The following is an 18,654-nucleotide window of genomic DNA, read 5'->3' on the forward strand; positions in this document are numbered from 1 at the left end:
AAGCAAACCATTCAAGCCAATCTTCAAGAGTAAAGCGTTCGCTTTTCTAGTTAAACTACTTAATGATAAAAATATAGCCACCCGTTGAGATACTGTCACTACTGACATAGAGCCTCTCCACAACTTTACTCCTTGTCTCTTATCCAAATTGCATTCCCATATTGAGATCTAATTTTTTTATTTAGAGCATCTTCTCTGCAGGTACCTACTGTGCATGCCAGTCTGTTGTCAACATGGGCAATCTCAAAAGAAAAATCAGTACTAAAGGACTTACGATAAACCTTGGGTTTTTGGTATAGGTAATGGCATATTGCAGCAAAAGCCAGAAACAAACATACTGAGAGCGTTTTGCCTTCAGTGAACCAGTGTGGTGAGTTCCTTTCCTTCTAATTTGTGAACAGCACTCATGTTTTTCTTAGCCTTTACAATCTGTCTTTTAAACAGTAAGCTTCTCACTTCCTTCAAATTAGTAAAGCCTTTTTCTTAAACTCACACAATTTTCTGTAACTAGACTTTTAAATCCAAGTAGGTGTTACGTAGTTAGACAAAATAAGTACTAATTAGAAGTTTGGCAGAGTAACTTGTTCATTGACAGACAACTGAATGGAGGTGTGTGATTTACAGAACACACACTTATTTTTATTATTATTATTGTGAAGAAACCGAAATAGGTAAGGCTGCCTCCTGGTGTGTGCATTTTTCTTGAAAAGAGATAAGTCAAAGGATTCAGGATTTAATATTCAAAATTAAGAAGATATTGTCACTTACAAGAGAACAGGGATATTTTTCATTTTTAAACTGCCTGGCATTTAAATTGTGATTTCTGGCTGGAGTATCCTGAAAAGCTCTCACAAATAAAGAATCTGCAGAGAAGTGTGTTTAGAAGCTGGAAGATTAACCGAGATTGATATGGTCTGAGCTTTTGATGAGAAGAGGAAGTCAGCGGTTAGTCATAAAAGTAGTGACAGAAGCAGCAGAACGAAAACCAGCAGGATGTTCCTCAAAATCTGGAAAAGGGGCATTGATGTAAACTTGGACCAGATGGAGAGTATGTCGAAGAAAACTAATTTCGTGTCTCACCCCATACAGGTAAAACTTGATCAATGCAATATTGGTGACTTCACACAGTGTCTTTGAGATCCTGAAGCCTGTCATGTACACTAAAATGTGAAAGTAGAGCAATGTCCAAATAATATTTAAATCAAATCGAGTAAGGAAACTTTACCATCCTGTGGAAAGTGAGGAATTTGGCCATTTATTAAAAGGAAATCTATAGACTGTTCTTGTAATTTTAGTGGGTGCAGAGCCTACCCTAATGAGAACAATTCTCGTGAAATACAACACAGCGTGCATTCACATTTTTAATTTTTGTATGCAAAAACAATAGTCTTGCGAGAACCCCACGATTATCCTGACCATCGTTCTGCTCATGGTACCTACCTCCCTGCCACAAGCCATCATAAAATTGCAGAATGAAGGTACTGTCATCTGAGCTATTGCATTGAATGTCCCAGTGTTGGGGTATTTACCATCTCGACCCTCTCGTTGCAATGAGTTTTACCATATGGGTAAACTAGTATACTTTGTTACGGGATGCATAAATCAGGAACTGCTCTGAGGAGTGCACCCCGTAGGCAGGTAGTTCTGTCACTGGACCTCATGCAGTGCACTGTAGGCATTACTTAAGGTTCTTTGCATCGTGCCTTTGGCCCCTAGCTGCAAACACTTTCTTTCCTCTTACCGTACCTCTTTTCATATTCTCTCTCTTCATCTCTTCATCTTACTTTCCACCCTCTCCAAACACTTGATTCATAGCAGAACTGCGAGGTTTTTGTCCTGTTACACCTTTCAAACCTTTTACTGTCAATTTCCATTTCAGCGTTCTATATTCAACTCAACTTTGAGGAGTGCGGTGCATCATCCAGATAGCCCAAATTTTTCAAAAGCTAGAGAAGTCAGATTCATGATATGATCCTTCTCAGGCATGGTAATAGACGGGCGTAACTGGTTCTAAAAGATGGGGGAGGGGGGGGGGGGACAATGGGATGGGTGGTGAGCGAAGGAATCCTGTTCAGCTGGGGGTGTGAGGGGTGCTGTATGTTCACAGATATTTAAGCCAAGGTTTAGGGAACTGGATATTACAGGATATTTGTGGTCAAGTATTTGTGAATGTGCGTTGCGTGTGTGTGTCTGTGTGGCTGTGTGTGTGTGTGTATCACGTGTGCTTGTTTTGTTCAGGGACGTAAAGAACTTGAGCTGTGCTGACGTTATAAAATACCACTGCTTTTGCAATATCTCGGAAGACTAAATGCACAAGCCACGAGTAGACTGCAATTTTTTTCCCTCGCTCGGCTCGTCTGCGTTTTCCTAGAATATAGCCTCTGGCAAAATAGAAGGATGTCGCAACGTGGTAACCGATTTGCTCGGAACCAGGTCCAGGGAATTTCGTCGACTGGTGTTTACAATAACAAGGAAGTACGCAGCGAGTGCTGGCTTATGATGTATGTAATAATTGTTCTTATAGAAAGTTAATTTTCGTGCGCAACGAACTGTCTCTATTTTATTTGCCAAACTGCCGAGATGTTTAGTTTTTCGTTTTGTTTATTTACATGCTAATTTATAGTCCAGTTTATTTTTTTTATATATATTATATAATCAGCTTATTTTATTAGGCTGAAATGCTTTGAAGATATGGTAAATACAGAAATGTGGGCACAGTCGCTTATGCACAAATATGCAATAATGCATTTCTATGATTACAACATTATCTTTTATTTTTGTTGTGGTTGCTAGAGTATAGACTGCATTATGCATAGCCGATGTTGTTATTCAGTAGATATAGTATCTGGAATTTATTTTTGGTTAATTTTTTTTCACAAGTTTTTCACGTTTTTATTATTGCTATCGTTCGAATAAGTCGTTTGGTCCCAAATTTAGTTATATTGAATATCATGTAGACATAAGGATGTTTCCAAGTTACTGTGGAACTTTGTTTACGTTCAGTTTGGAACTGCATTGATTAGAGTTGAAGGGAAAGCGAGAGAGAAGGTTTGGGGGGAGTCAGCTCTGATGGGTGGCCAAGTTAGTTACCATGTTTATATTTTATAAGCATGCCAATGCTCACCTATAGTAAAGTGCCAGTAATTTCTTGAATAGAATTATGCATTCACTGATGTAACAATGCGTTTTTATGAAGCAGTTCTACGATAAATTGCGTCTGTAAATTAAATCATTCCTCTATCAGTAAGTTAGTGAATGGTCACCGCGCTTAGATGCGGGGTGCAATAGGTTATGAGATCAGGTTCGGCCTACATAAAACGTAGATCGAAGAGACCGGGACAAGTCTTCGGAGAACCGTCTTGGCTCTCGGTACTTCGTTGGTTCCGACTGATTGCAGACTTTGCTTCTACTCTTTTTCTCTTGGAACATCCAGAATGGTAATGGATTCATTTAGAATTTGATTTCATCTCTTAGGCTTCTAGTAACAGGGCTTCTCTTTTAAACCATTGTCGTGCAGATAAATTAACATTGGCAGTCGCACAGGTGAAGTAAATTTAAAGTTTAACCTTGTATTTTCATAAACAGGGCAGCTGTCGACTTTTGATATTGGCAATGATGGTGTGTTCCGTGTTGTCTTCCACCCAAGTCCACTACCGAACAGCTCGACAAACATCTTCGGAGATAATATGTCACAACTGGTGTGGCGAACCTCCTAATCTGGAGTGCTGTGATCCGGTGACTCGTAAGTATAATACTAATTCGACTAGATTCCGACATTTAAATTGTCGTTGTTTTTTGCAAAAGCCAGTAAGAAGGGTGATACAGCCTTCGCAACTTGTACCAAAATCAAATTTAGCGAATCATGAACCAAGGATTACTACTCTTCTCACGACTGACTTCTTGTGCATTCATTTTCTTGAATTATTTCTTGGCTGCTGTATATAAGTGTAAATGGATTTTGATGGTTTGTTTTATTTGTTATGTTCTATAGTACTCAGCTATCCATTGCCGATTCAAATTTGGTTTTACAAAAGTTCACTTAGCTAGTTTATAATTTTCTTTTGAGAATATACGGAGCCATACAATAATTTGTGACTATTTACTGCCAGAGCTTTATTTATGTATGTAAATCTGTACATATTACCCTTGCATTTTTGGAAACTGTTTTAGGAAGTTAATGGCATTTTGGATTACTTTTAAGAAATTTAATTTACAGCACTGCGAGGCCGTAAGAGATTCCGGTTGTTGTTGAAGATTAAGCTGGCCTTATGCCAGCACGGGTTCTTGCTCACAGAGCAGCCCGTAGAGAGATTCCGGACACTATATCGTCAATGGGTTTGTTTCTATAGCGTTACTTGCTTTACATAATATATAAAGGCTAATGAATTAAAATAGTATACTTTTTACTTTCAGGTTGTGACCATTGGTGTGGTATCCCTCCCGATCTCTATTGCTGTGACGCCACGTAAGTAAACACTGAAGATCTTTGTGTATATACGTGTGTATATATATATATATATATATTTTATATATATATATATAGATATATATATATAGTAGATAGATATATATATCATAGATATATATCATCTATGTATATATATATATATATATATATATATCTATATCTATCTATATATATATATATATATACTATATATATATATATATATATATATATATATATCTATAGATTATATATATATCTATATATATATATATATATATATATATATATATAGTAGATATATATATCTATAGAGATATATATATATATATATATATATATATATATATATCTATATATATTAATAATAGATATCTATAGTATATATATCTATATATATATATATATATATATATATATAATATATATATATATACATAATATATAGATATATATATATATATATATATATATATAATATATATATATATATAGATATATATATCTATAGATATATATATATATATATATATATATATATATAGTATCTATAGATATATATATCTATATATATATATATGTGTGTGTGTGTGTGTGTGTGTGTGTGTGTGTGTGTGTGTGTGTCATCTTACAAACATTCGGAGATACGAACAAACGGGATCGCAAATTATATTTGTTCGGACAACTCAGATTAAGTTCAAAATTTGTTCTGCGTGCCAATTCTATAAAAATACAGTACTGTATGAAGTACATAAATTGTGTTTTAGTATGAAAAAAAAACCTTCAAGACTGAATTACCTTCATATCATGCTGTACTTGAATAGGCATGAAGAATACAGTAAGCAACTCGTTCATAAGTAGGTTGGTGTCTGGACACACTCGCGCACTTGCACCATTTATTCAACTTATTTTCCAGATCTTCCACTCCGTCCTGATAACACTTCTGGATTATATGCATCTTCCGCCAACCTATCATTAACCATTTTTTCCACACATGGCTGGACCTTCTAAAAATACAATTATCTATTCTTTCACCAATGCTAACCCTTTTACCCTTTTTAATATCTCAATATATATATTAACAGCGAGGGCGTCGCCCCCGGCTATTTTCATATTTGGTATGCGTTTGGCCATAGTGTAAGGCGAACTGGTTACACTCGGTCTCTCTCTCTCTCTCTCTTTCTCTCTCTCTCTCTCTCTCTCTCTCTCAAAGCAATCACTGGCAAAAGCCCCCTCTCTCTCTCTCTCCATTCCATCAGGTCATCTAATCAGTCGGAGCTACAAAAATATATACGTTTATTCAAAACAAAGTACTAGTTGAATAATTCAGGTTCTTACAGGATAAATTAATAGAATGGTAATTGTTCAAGTCTCACAGACAACCCCCCGTGAAATAATAGTCTTCATCAGTAATTAGTCAAACACCAATTATCTCTTCTCCAAAATATTATAGTTCCCTCCACACAGGACACTTAGTCCCCTCACTAGGACACTTGGTCCCCTCCACTAGAACCGCCTGTTTAAAAGACAGGAGAACACACTAGTGAGCACACACAATTGTAAAGACAAAGTCAAAAGATTAAATGAAATAGAACATCTTTACAAGATATCAAAACAAGCCATCCCTTTGGCTAAAGCATAATAACTCACCCATTGCAGCCTGGAATTTCAACACTGAAACAAATGACTGTTCAAAGCTCCTCATCAGCATGGCCAACTCCCATGAAGACAAAATGTCCACTCCTTTCATTCGTAAGACTGAGGCTAGAGCTGCCCTGTACCCCTTCACTGCAGATACAGACATATGCTTTTCTGTTCTGAGATATATCAGAAAGTCTGCTAACTGCTGAATAGTGGTACCGAGTGGAGACAAGTTCCCTCTACGACACCAATCACAGTATGCTGACCACTTTCCTTGGTATACTGTCGCAGATGATTTTCTGATATTTCCTGCCATCTGAGTTGCTGCTTTCTGCGAAAACCCTCTCGCTCGGAGGAGATACTTGACAGTCTCCACCCGTGAAGCGATAGGGACTTCACCGACTGGTGGTACCTCTCCAAGGAAGGCTACACCTTCGGTCCCTACAATGGAGGATGAAGGAGTTTTGGTCACCAATAGTAGATCACCCGTACGAGCAAATTCCCTTGTCGGCAGAAGTGAGGAAAGACTTGCTGTGGTGGGTGAACGACGACAATCTGACAGTGGGTGTCCCCCTTCAACAATCCTCTCCAGACCTCTTGCTGTTCTCGGATGCGTCACTAGAAGGCTGGGGAGCCCATATGGAGGAGTTGATGGTGTCAGCAAAATGGAGTTGCAAGGACAGAGAACTCCATATAAATGTGCTGGAGTTAAAAGCAGCGTTTCTAGCTCTACAGGAATTCAGGGAGAGAGTAAAGGGACACTCAGTGGTATTGATGTCAGACAACACCACAGTAGTAGCTTATATAAACTAGCAAGGAGGCCTAGTTTCTCGGCAGTTACATGTGATGACAGTTCAACTTCATCAGTGGGCTGTAGAGAACCTGGTAGACATCAGGGCCAGGTATATTCCGGGAAAAAGAAACATAGTGGCCGACAAGTTGAGCTGCAGGGATCAGATTCTGGGAATGAAGTGGTCCCTGCACCAACAGGTAGTGGACAGGATTCTCATGTTGTGGGAAGGACCGATCATAGACCTATTCGCAACCAGGTTCAACAAAAAGTTGGAAGTGTATTGTTCAGTAGTCCCAGACGCAGAGGCAGTAGCAGAAGATGCGCTACAACACCCCTGGGACAATCTGGACGTGTACGCATTTCCTCCATTTTGTCTAATCCGTCAGGTTCTGAACAGGGTAATGTGGTCTCAGAACCTCAAGGTGACCTTGGTAGCCCCGTTATGCCCGAAAGCAGAGTGGTTTCCAGACCTACTGGAACTCCTAGTAGACGTGCTGAGAGAGTTACCCCCATGGAGCAACCTACTGTGTCAGCCGCACATGGAGAGGTACCACCAGTCGGTGAAGTCCCTATCGCTTCACGGGTGGAGACTGTCAAGTATCTCCTCCGAGCGAGAGGGTTTTCGCAGAAAGCAGCAACTCAGATGGCAGGAAATATCAGAAAATCATCTGCGACAGTATACCAAGGAAAGTGGTCAGCATACTGTGATTGGTGTCGTAGAGGGAACTTGTCTCCACTCGGTACCACTATTCAGCAGTTAGCAGACTTTCTGATATATCTCAGAACAGAAAAGCATATGTCTGTATCTGCAGTGAAGGGGTACAGGGCGGCTCTAGCCTCAGTCTTACGAATGAAAGGAGTGGACATTTCGTCTTCATGGGAGTTGGCCATGCTGATGAGGAGCTTTGAACAGTCTTGCCCACCAAAGGAGCTAAAAGCCCCAGATTGGGATCTGACCAGGGTACCGAGTAGTCTGGCAAAACCCCCTACGAACCACTAAGGCAGTCCACGGATAGGAGCCTGACCCTGAAGACAGTCTTCTTATTGGCCCTCCTGGCTTCAACCAAAAGGGTGGGGGAGCTACATGGCCTGTCATATCTCATAAAGCACTCGAGAGGTTGGAGGTCAATGGTATTTGAGTTTGTCCCAGAATTCGTGGCCAAGACCCAAAACCCAACAATAGTAGACGGCAGATTCGACTCCTTTACCATACCTTCCTTGGCAGACTTTGTAGACAATGACAAAGATGAGATGCTCCTGTGCCCTGACTAAGGAGTACTTAAGGAGAACAAGGCACTTCAGGCCGGGGTGCCGGAGGTTGTTCGTCAGCACAGGACGGAACAAGAAGGAAGTGTCCAGGAATACAATATCGTTTTGGCTAAGGGAGACGATCAGAGATGCTTATATGGCAGAAGACAGAGGGTCAGATAGCCAGGTGGGAGCTAGAGCTCATGACATCAGGGGCTTGAGTGCTTCTCTGGCATTTAAGAAGAACATGTCTGTGGATAGAATTCTGAAAGCTGGTGTGTGGAAACGCCAAACAACTTTCACCTCATTTTATTTGAAAGACGTTGCCCATAGATCCTTGGACACTTTTTCCTTGGGTCCAGTGGTGGCGGCCCAACAAGTGATATAGCTCATCCAGTGCCCCTGGCGGGTCAGTTTGCGTCTAGTCTAAGATGAAGGTATGAAAGTAGAATGAATGGGATGACTGGTCTTTTTTCTTTACTACTTTCTTCCTACTCCTTTAACTACGGGCAATATGAAGGAGAGTACCGTCATGTGCTGGAACGGACTAGATGCAGGTGAGGTGGTCAGCCATACTGTGAAGCTATCTTAGGTTATGATATACTTTTCAGTAGCAACACACCCCTCTAGATAATAGGGAAAAGAGGGGTGAAGGTGGATCCAGTTGCAAGGGACAGGAGTAAACAATAAAATGGCATCTACACCCAGTGGGGGAAAACCAATAGATCCGCTTATATCTTTGGTTCTAGGTTCATTGTCCATTCTCTTAGAATTTCCCTATATATTCGGAAATGGATAAGGTGGCAAACTCCCAGTCAGTTGTAGAGACTTACCTCCCTCCAATAAGTAAGTCTATCCTAATGTTAAGACCGAAGGTTTGTTCCGTATATGAACAAATACCAAATTTGTAACTAATTTGTATTTTTCATAACTAACAAACCTGAGGTCTTAACAGGTAAAGGCCCACCTCGAACCACCCCTCTAGCAGTCTAAACTGGGTTAGAGATATAACTGGTGGGTCACAGGTAGCCGTGGGCATTCTGGGTATACATGCCCCGTGACCTGGTATAGATGCCAATAGTCCCTGGATCTCACAAGTGTAATTTTTAATTCTACTGGTTTCCAGCTTGGCGCTAGTAAATCCTAATGTTAAGACTGAAGGTTTGTTAGTTATGAAAAATACAAATTAGTTACAAATTTGGTATTTTTGCAGAGCTATCCCAGCATTCTGCCTTTTCTCCCGTAGCTGTCTCCCTAGTTCTTGGCTAAACCATGCCATTAAGAATGGACATAGTTCGTACACGTACACATGAATTCACACTCTTCGTCAACGCCCCAAGAAGTAACTGGTCGTAGCCAGTTTTCAAAGGCACCTTGAACAATAGCCTCACGACACTGATATGCTTAAGTAAGGAACTTTAACATCATACCACCCAAAAAAGAGATATCAGCATTCCTAAGTTGTCGCCCGGATTCAGTCTCTATGGGAAGTTAAAAATGATAAGTCTGCACATTCTAAAAAAGTCACAGCACATCACATTATAATGGTATATTAAACATATTATTAATTATAGCCCTCTTTTATATAACATATATATATATTATATATATATATATATATATATATATATATATATATATGTATATATATATTTTAAATCTATTATATATATATCTATATATTATATATTTATAATATTATATATAAATTTTATCATAGCATCGTAATTCATATACATTGATTAAGCTACAAATGTCCTTTAATATCTAATTTGCTCTACCTCGGAATCAATATATTTACATATATGTTAACAGAAATGGAATTTTTTAGTTTGTAATAATTTCGTCCTCTCGTGGATTCGAACCAGCCCACATAGGGGAAGGCCTGATTTCTTCTCTGCGCGATGGTTCGAATCACGAGAGGACGAAATTATTATCAATCAACTAAAAGATTTCCCTTCGGGAAACATATATGAAAATATATTAGTTCCGAGGTAGAACGAATTGGATGTTAAAGGACATGTGTAGCTTGATGCATATATAATATAATCTGCACTTGTTTATACACACGTATCGAAAAGGATGAATTTATAGAGCCTTTAAGAAGCTGTTTCGCTTAACAGGAGTTAATCCCAATCAATGTTTTGCCATTTCAGCATAGGGAAGTGACCCGTTAACAGCCAAATTCCCGTAGCAGACTGAAGCCTTTTGGCCTCCTCCAGTAAGTATTCAGGATTTTTAAAATGTCTGCAAAGATCCACTACCGCTTTTCCAGTATATTTATGAAGGTGTAAATGAAATCCATTTCAGCTGAAGCTTGTTGACCGCTAGTTCGATTATCTGCCATTCCATTAAGAGGTGAGAGATGTGTATTTGTCGTGATAGAAGTTCACTCTCGAAGCTTTCAATTATTACCCCCAACGAGTCATGTCAAGTGAATTTCTACTCACACACCATGGAAAACCAAGATACATCATCTCTTATAGTAATTATCTTATTTGCACAAGACTAATCTACAGAAATATGGAACATTTATGCCTTTAGATATTTTGTAAGTGGATATTTTGGGCATGATGCACAGTTCAAGAAAAAGAACTGATGTTAACAATTCTTCACTTAGGTATAACTTGGATAGTCAGTATTTAGAACTGTCCATTTTGTTGCTGGAACAACTGTCCAACTGCCTCAAATCATACGGCGTATGATCGAGGATTTTAGCCTCAGTTGAAGACAAATCTTCATGTGCGGTTTTGCAGGACAATACATCCGAAAAACAGAGTGGAAAAGATTGATAAATTCTTCAGTACATTCTTTATTTTCTCATAAAACCAATATATGTTGACATGAACCAGTGAACAGTAGTTTCTGTCAGAAAACTAGTCATATGAATTAAATTACACTCTTTATAAAACTACTGTTAAGTGAGATTTGATGCAATCAGAAATTCACAAACATTATTGATGTTTATTTGTTCACTTCTGATTTGGTTAAAGTATACATTGCATTGATCTTGACGAGTTAAACTATATTCAAAGGATTTTGACCAAAAATAATTTTTAACTAATTTTCTTTAAATTCATTGTTTATAGGAACATAAGCCCTCAATATGAAAGTATATATAGGCAGTCCCTGGGTTACAGCATTCCAAGTTTACAGTGCTTGGCTCAGTTAACTTGATTTTATGGCACTGTAACACGATGTACGGCGCTGAAAGGGCCATTTATTCCCATTGATATTATGATGTTCCGGTTTACGGCATTTTAATGTTATGATGTTCCGGTTTCCGGCATTTTAATATTGTGATGTTCTAGTTTACACCATTTTTCGAACTACGGCATGCTGCCGGCTGTAAACCAGGGACTGCCTGTAAGTAATCACTTACAATGATCGTCGCTATCTCAGATAGCATAATTTACTAAAACTCTTAAGTTAGTATTTAGAACTATTCAGAAACATAAAACATCTCCAATTTCTATCATTTAGGTACTGGATGCTTTTCTACATAGGACGAAAACTCAGTGGAAATGCAATCTGAAAAAAATGTAAATATTTGTAATTTCAGCCTCTGATGTCGACGACGTTTTCTCTGGCTGCCAAAACTACATGAATTGTACTTGTATGCAATAAAGGACACACGGATAGCAAATCTGTTGATGTGGGTACGTTGTCTGCTCGGGAACTTTGGGCGGCTATAAGTGAAACGTCGTCACTAAAAGATCAAATAATTGAATAAAAGTAAATTTTATCATGAGAAGGAAAAAACTTGCTGTTACATAAGATGGTGTCATTAACCTGTCTGATTCATATCTTCTAAGTGGCATTGATTCAGTAATAAGATGCATTTACTACAACCCGGTAATCTCCTTTAAGGAAATAAGAACAGAATGTGGTAGACATTTAGGGAAGTTGGCGTTACTGAAATGTCTTTGCCATCACAAAGGTCTGTTGCAAAAGAGGTTTGTTTACCAGTCAAGATGTACTTATCAATGGATGCGAAAGCAGTTGCAGATAATCTTATTCTTGAACCGAATCGAATATTGAATTTAGGCCAAAGGCCAAGTACTGGGACCTTTCAGGTCACTCAGCGCTGAAAAGGAAATTGACAGTAAAAGGTTTGAAAGGTGTAACGGGAGGAAAACCTCTCAGTTCACTAGGAATCAATTGTTAGGAGAGGGTGGAAAGTAAGATAGAAGAAATAATATGAATGGAGGTACAGTAAAAGGAAAGAAAGGGGTTGCAGCTGGGGGTCGAAGGCATGCTGCAAAGAATCTTAAGTAATGCCTACAGTGCACTTCATGAGGTGCATTGATGCACTACCTCCCTACGAGAGATAATCTTATTCATTACGTTTTAACGTTGGAGTCATCTGATGCTGTTTTCAGGAATTAAAAATTATACATGAACTCTGATAGAAAGGAATGACATTTTTATGATCTTTGTCAAGTTATTGGATTCCAAGCAATGTCAATTTTACGAGGTTATTGTAGCTCATATCCAAAGAAGAACACGTTTGAGTACCATTTTACTAAAAGGTTCTTTCAACTTCTCGGCTAACTACATTAAATTTGGACAACTTTCAAGTTAAGGTTCGAATTTGGTTTAAAGTATGTATTTCCAATTTACCAGTGACATTTTTTTTTTTTTCAACTTCTGTAACCTTCTGTTCTTCAGCCAGCCGTTGTTCAAAATCTTGATTAAGTAGTCCACCATTATGTTATTATGGATGTTTGTAATGAAAGGAGACATTTATTGTCTTTATAAATGGAAAAATAAATGATTTCTTATTTTCGTTAGCCCATGTATTTTTTTTTTTATTCTAACACGATTTATAATAATAAAAGAAAACAGCAATGTTTGGTTTAATTTTTATCCAAGAAGGAACCTATATCCATATATGCAAATAAAAATTGTGATAAAAGGTAGAAATACATTAATATAAAAGGAATTATAAAGTTACCTTTATGCTTATATTTTTTCTTGTGAGTGAATGCAAATAAACACTTTCTTTTCTGTATCCTACGCATACATGACACAGTACAATTACTGTTTCACCCAAGACAAATCCAAAGCTCAAGTCGAGTCAGTCAAATCACTATTTGCTCAATTTGAGTTTTAGCACACAAGAACTTCATATAGGCTGTGCCTGGGTTACAGCGTTCAGACTATACGCCGCTTGGCTAATGGCACCGTTAGCTTGATTTTATGGCACTGTGAGCAGTTATGGCGCCATAATTGCCGTTTATTCCCATTATTATTATGATGTTCCGGTTTACAGCGTTTTCTGGAATGCGGCACGCTGCTGGGAACAGAACCCCAGCCGTAAAACAGGGACTTCTGTATATAGGGTAAAGGTGGAGTAAAAAGTCCCCCTGAAGGAAGAATGCATTCTGGGAGCCATAGTTTCTGCAGCGGGATTTTCGTGAGTGTCATCGGAAGCTGATATGACGGCCAATCTACAATGTGTATCACATCTACTATCATACCTTAACTTTGAATAAAAAGTCAAAATGGGGCATTTTGCCCGACATGCTGGGTAAACTACACATACCACTAGAAAAATCATATGCATAAAGGTAACTTTAACAATCCTTTTATCTCAATGTATTCCCTCCTTTTATCACAATTTTTATTTGCATTAAAATATGAATAACAAGACTATAGGTTCCTTCTTGGGTAAAAATGGATCCCAAAATTTTTTTTTTCTATCATTATACATCGTGTATTAGAATAAAACAACATGGGCTAACAATAATAAGAAATAATTTATTTCTCCATTTATAAAGACAATAATTGTCTCCTTTCATTACAAACATCCATAATAACATAATGGTGGATTACTCAATCAAGATTTTGAACAACGGCTGGCTGAACTTCAGAAGGTTACAGGAGAGGTTAAAAAAAAAGGATGTCACTGGTACCGTGGAAATGCATACTTTAAATCAAATTCTAACCTTAACTTGAAAGTTTGTCCAAATTTCATGTACCGGGTGTTTAGAAATTAGAGGTCCCCCTCCACAGAACAAATGGAAAGTTATGAAGTTTTCTGCTATAGCCTATCTCCAAGTACATTATCTTAAGTTTCTATTAAGCTATTTTTCATTTTACATTTCTTGTATTTTCAGACTGAGTAACGGAGTTAGATCCAGCCATGGCTAACGACTCAGAGGAAATCAGATGGATTGACCGAATCCGGTCTATAACCTTCAGAGAGGCCAGGGATGCTGGTGCATCCTTCATTTGATGTTCCCGGATAGCTAAATACATTAAAATAAATAAATCCTTTGTTAAAAGAAACTGGAAAAAAAATCCATATGACTGTCATTGCGGAAAGAGTGAGAATCTTGGAAGACCTGAAGTCCTTTCTCAGGAGTCAAAAGACATCATAGCTGAGGCAGTGGGTAGACCAAGAAAGCCTTTACGTAAGTTGGGGCTTGAACTAGAAACAAAAATGGGAAAGAAGAGAAGTTATAGTGCTATATATCGTGAGTTGAAAAAAGCTGGTATCAAGCCATTTCATGTTATCAGGAAGCCCAACATAACTCAGCAAGAGACAGAAGACCGTGCATGGTTTTGTGGTTCATTTCTTAAAGATTGGGATGAAGCTGACTTTCTTTATGTTGGTGCATCAGATGAATTCTTTATTTACAGTCAGGAAGCCAAATCATAAAAATGACATCATTTAGGCTGCAAAGTTGGATTATATCAGCGATGACATGCTCTATTACCAAGTTGTGAAATTTCCTGAATGTTTGGGAATTTTTCTCTGTTTCACAGCCAAACGGTTAATGTGAATCATCAAAGAAAAAGGATAGTCATGGAATGGTGAATACTTCAGAGAAACTGTGCTTACTGGTGGAGTATTTCCTTTCCTCAAAGATCCTGAAAATGTGTTATCTGTTGAAGAAGTCACATTTTTGCATGATAAGGCACCATGTTTCAAGGCTCTTCAGACACAGGAACTGCTTCGAAACAGTGGTATCGATTTCTTCTCGTCAAGTGAATTTCCAGGTAGCTCCCCCAACCTTAATGTGTGTGAAAACATTGGTAATATCTTAAAGGATCTTGTTGAAGCGTGCACAGTGAACTATGATGGTATACCAAGCCTCGACGACCTGTGAAGAGAGGTAACCGAAGTGCTCAGGGAAATGGAGTTTGAGTCTCAGCTTTTTTGCGATTTGCTGAAATCATACCCCTAAAGAACGCAGGCTGTGGTACAGGCAAATAGAGGCCACACAAAATATTAAATACTCAGAGAGAAACTTAAATAAATACCTGTTCTGAATTACTTTTGTTTTTGTCCATATCAATTTTAATCTATGCTGTAGAGAGGGGGGGAGGTTAATGATACCATCTTATGTAACAGCAAGTTTATATTTTTCCCTCTCATACTAAAATTAGCTTAATATTTGATGATCTGGTGACGATGTTTCACTTATTGCCCATATTTCCCACGTAGACAGTGGAGTCATATCAGATTTGCTGTCCATGCTTTCTTTATTTTGTGCACATACAAGTCACGTAGTGTTTGGCATCAAGGGAGCGTCGTTGACATCACGTGCTGAAATGACAAAGTTCCACATTTTTTATGATTGCGTTTACATTGAGTTTTGGTGGCGTGTGGGAAAGCATCCTAAATGAATATCTTTGAAGGAAGTTAACGACAGTTTTATGTTCGTAAACAGTTCTACGACCAAAATTTAGTTTTAGTAGCTGATTTCATCTGAAGTACTACAGACGTTCATTCTGGTTATTTACTTTTATATTGAGGGTTTATGTTCTTGTAGACAATGAATTTGATTAGAACGAGTTAGAAATATTTTTGGCTAAAATCATTTGAAAGTATTTCAACACTTCAAGATAAAGAAATGTACTTCGACCAATTTAGAAGTGAATAAAAAAATATCAATAATGTTTGTGAATTTCAAACTGCTTCACGTCACACTTAAAAGCAGTTACAAGGAACAAAACTTACTTTGGATGACAACTTTTGTGACAAAAACTAGTACTACTACTACTACTACTCACTGTTCATATCAACATATATTTGCTTGGTGAAGACATAAAGGATTTACTGATGAATTTTATCAATCTTTTTCACTATTTTCCGGAAATTTCTTGCCTATTGCCTTCCGTATCCATTCAAGAAGGCTTGTGTGTTCGATTGAGGTTAAAAACTTTAAGGACTCGTGAGAGTTGCCTTACGATCAGGGCATCTGGTCCAGCAACAAAATGGACAGACATAATCACTCAATTGTCCAAGTTATAATTTTGTGAAGATATGAAGTTTCACTAATTTCTCGGGAACAGCGGAACATGACGAACGTTTCCGTTTATCTACGGTTAAAAATGTTCCACGTTTCTGTCGATTAGTCCTTTGCATCTAGGAACGTTACATTACGGTGATATGAATGGTGCTGTATCTTGATCTTACTTAGTACTTAAGCTGAAGATTAACCGACATGACTTGTTAATCGAACAAATGAAGGTCTCTGTTCCTCCTTCACATAATTTAAGTATAGTCTCTCATGCAAGTTCATGGATATCTCCGGGCATAAAGCTGAATGCCCTCTAACTCGTTTCTGGACAATGGGTCTGTATAGTGAACGTAAGACGGGCACACACCGAAACTCTATAAGGCAGAGTTAGGTAGTTGGAGATTCGGCCAGTTTCACACTCCCAACGCCTGTCATCCAGAAAGGGGTGAAATGGACATCTCTCTCAAACACCCGGACATCCATGAACTTCTATGAGTGACTGTACAAACTGCAGTGGACCTCTGTTACAACGGAATAATCATATACTCAATGCTGAAAAAATGATAAAAGTAAACATATAACTATTTGTCAGTGATAATGAGTTTTGGTTTCCAGCAAACACTTGAAAAATTTTGAATCTTGACTTACTGAAGAAGGTCAAAATGCTTCAGTCTGCTACGGGCGTATGGCTGTCAGCGGGTCACTTCCCTATCCTGGAAAGGTAAAACACTGATTAGCTACTGTTAAATTTAATAACTTCATAAACTTACCATACATTCATCATTTTCGATACACATGAACAGCGCAGACTGTATGTATGCATATAGGTCATCCAGTCATTCCTCTTAAAACTTCTGAATTTTACCCACACTTTACCAGACAATCATCAACCACTCTTTCCATATAACCAAACCATCACAAAATACCCTAACCACTTTACCCTTCTATATATCTCAACATTTTTCACCATTTCCATTTTTTTTTTTATGCTGCACTTAAGACAAAAGCAGTTTGTTTCAATAGCTTCAGGATTTTGTTTATTGGCATTTAACATCCAAATTTCACCCCCAATACCTTTCTTGCTCTACCTAATATGTAAATTCACCTATTTTATTCTTTTACTCTTTCATACTATTTACACCTAAATTCTTCCACAAACTATATACTATAGTAGATTCATCGTGCTTCTGATGTCTAGGCCAGTCCCTTACGACGCTCCTGATTGGCTGTTGATAAGCCAATCACAGGAAAGGGCTGGAAACTCTCAGTCTCTCTCGAGAGTTCACATAAACAAGATGTATGTTCTACTTCTCCTGAGGGATACATCTTTCAAAAGTATCCCTCAGGAGAGGTGGAACATACATCTTACCTATGTGAACTCCCGAAAGAGACTGAGTTTCCAGCCCTGTAATTGGCTTATCAACAGCCAGTCAGGAGCGTCGTAAGGGACTAGACTAGACATCTGATGCACGGTTGACGAATCTACTATAGTATTCATTGCTGCGTCTCGCTGGTTTCAATTTAATCTCAAAACCTTGCTCTTGTTTACATTTACTATCCTCTTTCTCCTCTTGTAAACACTTCCAGACTCATTTACCGGTTGCTGCAGTTTCTCTTCGCTATCATGCACTGTTTAAGTGCAAACATTAACCATTCCACACTATTCACAACTCATTTTCTTATTCGACAACTTTTTCCTTCCTCTAACCTCTCACATCACTATCTATAAAGATGCTGAGCAATTACAAAGACAACCTTGTCTCAGATTCACATTCACACCCAACCAGTCACTCTCCCGTCTACATATTGTAATATACATTTCAGAAAAAAAACTTTTAATCGCCTTCAATTCCTTATCTTATATATCAAAGTCGGGAGTTCTGCCTCTCAGTGCAGGGTTAACAGCACTGTTTTTACACACACACACACACACACACACACACACACACACACACACATATATATATATATATATATATATATATATATAATATATATATATATATGTATATAGATTTGTGTGCGGTGTGTGTATACTATACATCTACATCTTATACATGTATATATATATTATATATATATATATATATATATATTATATATATATATATATATATATACACACACACTATACGTCTATATGTTTGTTTGTGCATACGTACACACAAACATCTTGAGTGATCACTTACGTGATATCACAGCACTTGAGATTGGGAGGGGTACCACACCAGTTGTTAAAGCTGGAAGTATAAAAAAAGATATATTTTTTA

At 37.8% G+C, this 18,654-nt stretch overlaps 1 long non-coding RNA gene across 2 annotated transcripts; it reads left to right on the forward strand.

Moving 5' to 3' along the window:
- Positions 1–3,306: 3,306 nt before the first annotated feature.
- On the forward strand, positions 3,307–12,980 carry LOC135214747 (uncharacterized). Of its 2 annotated transcripts, none has more exons than XR_010314458.1 (5): positions 3,307–3,437; positions 3,586–3,742; positions 4,414–4,465; positions 10,286–10,350; positions 11,613–12,980. It is a non-coding gene; the product is annotated as an uncharacterized LOC135214747 (long non-coding RNA). The 2 variants fall into 2 exon arrangements; XR_010314459.1 differs by having other exon boundaries at positions 11,692–12,980.
- The last annotated feature ends 5,674 nt before the right edge of the window (positions 12,981–18,654 follow it).

This window comes from Macrobrachium nipponense, chromosome 19, assembly GCF_015104395.2.
Source record: "Macrobrachium nipponense isolate FS-2020 chromosome 19, ASM1510439v2, whole genome shotgun sequence".
Classification (NCBI taxonomy): Eukaryota; Metazoa; Arthropoda; class Malacostraca; order Decapoda; family Palaemonidae; genus Macrobrachium; species Macrobrachium nipponense.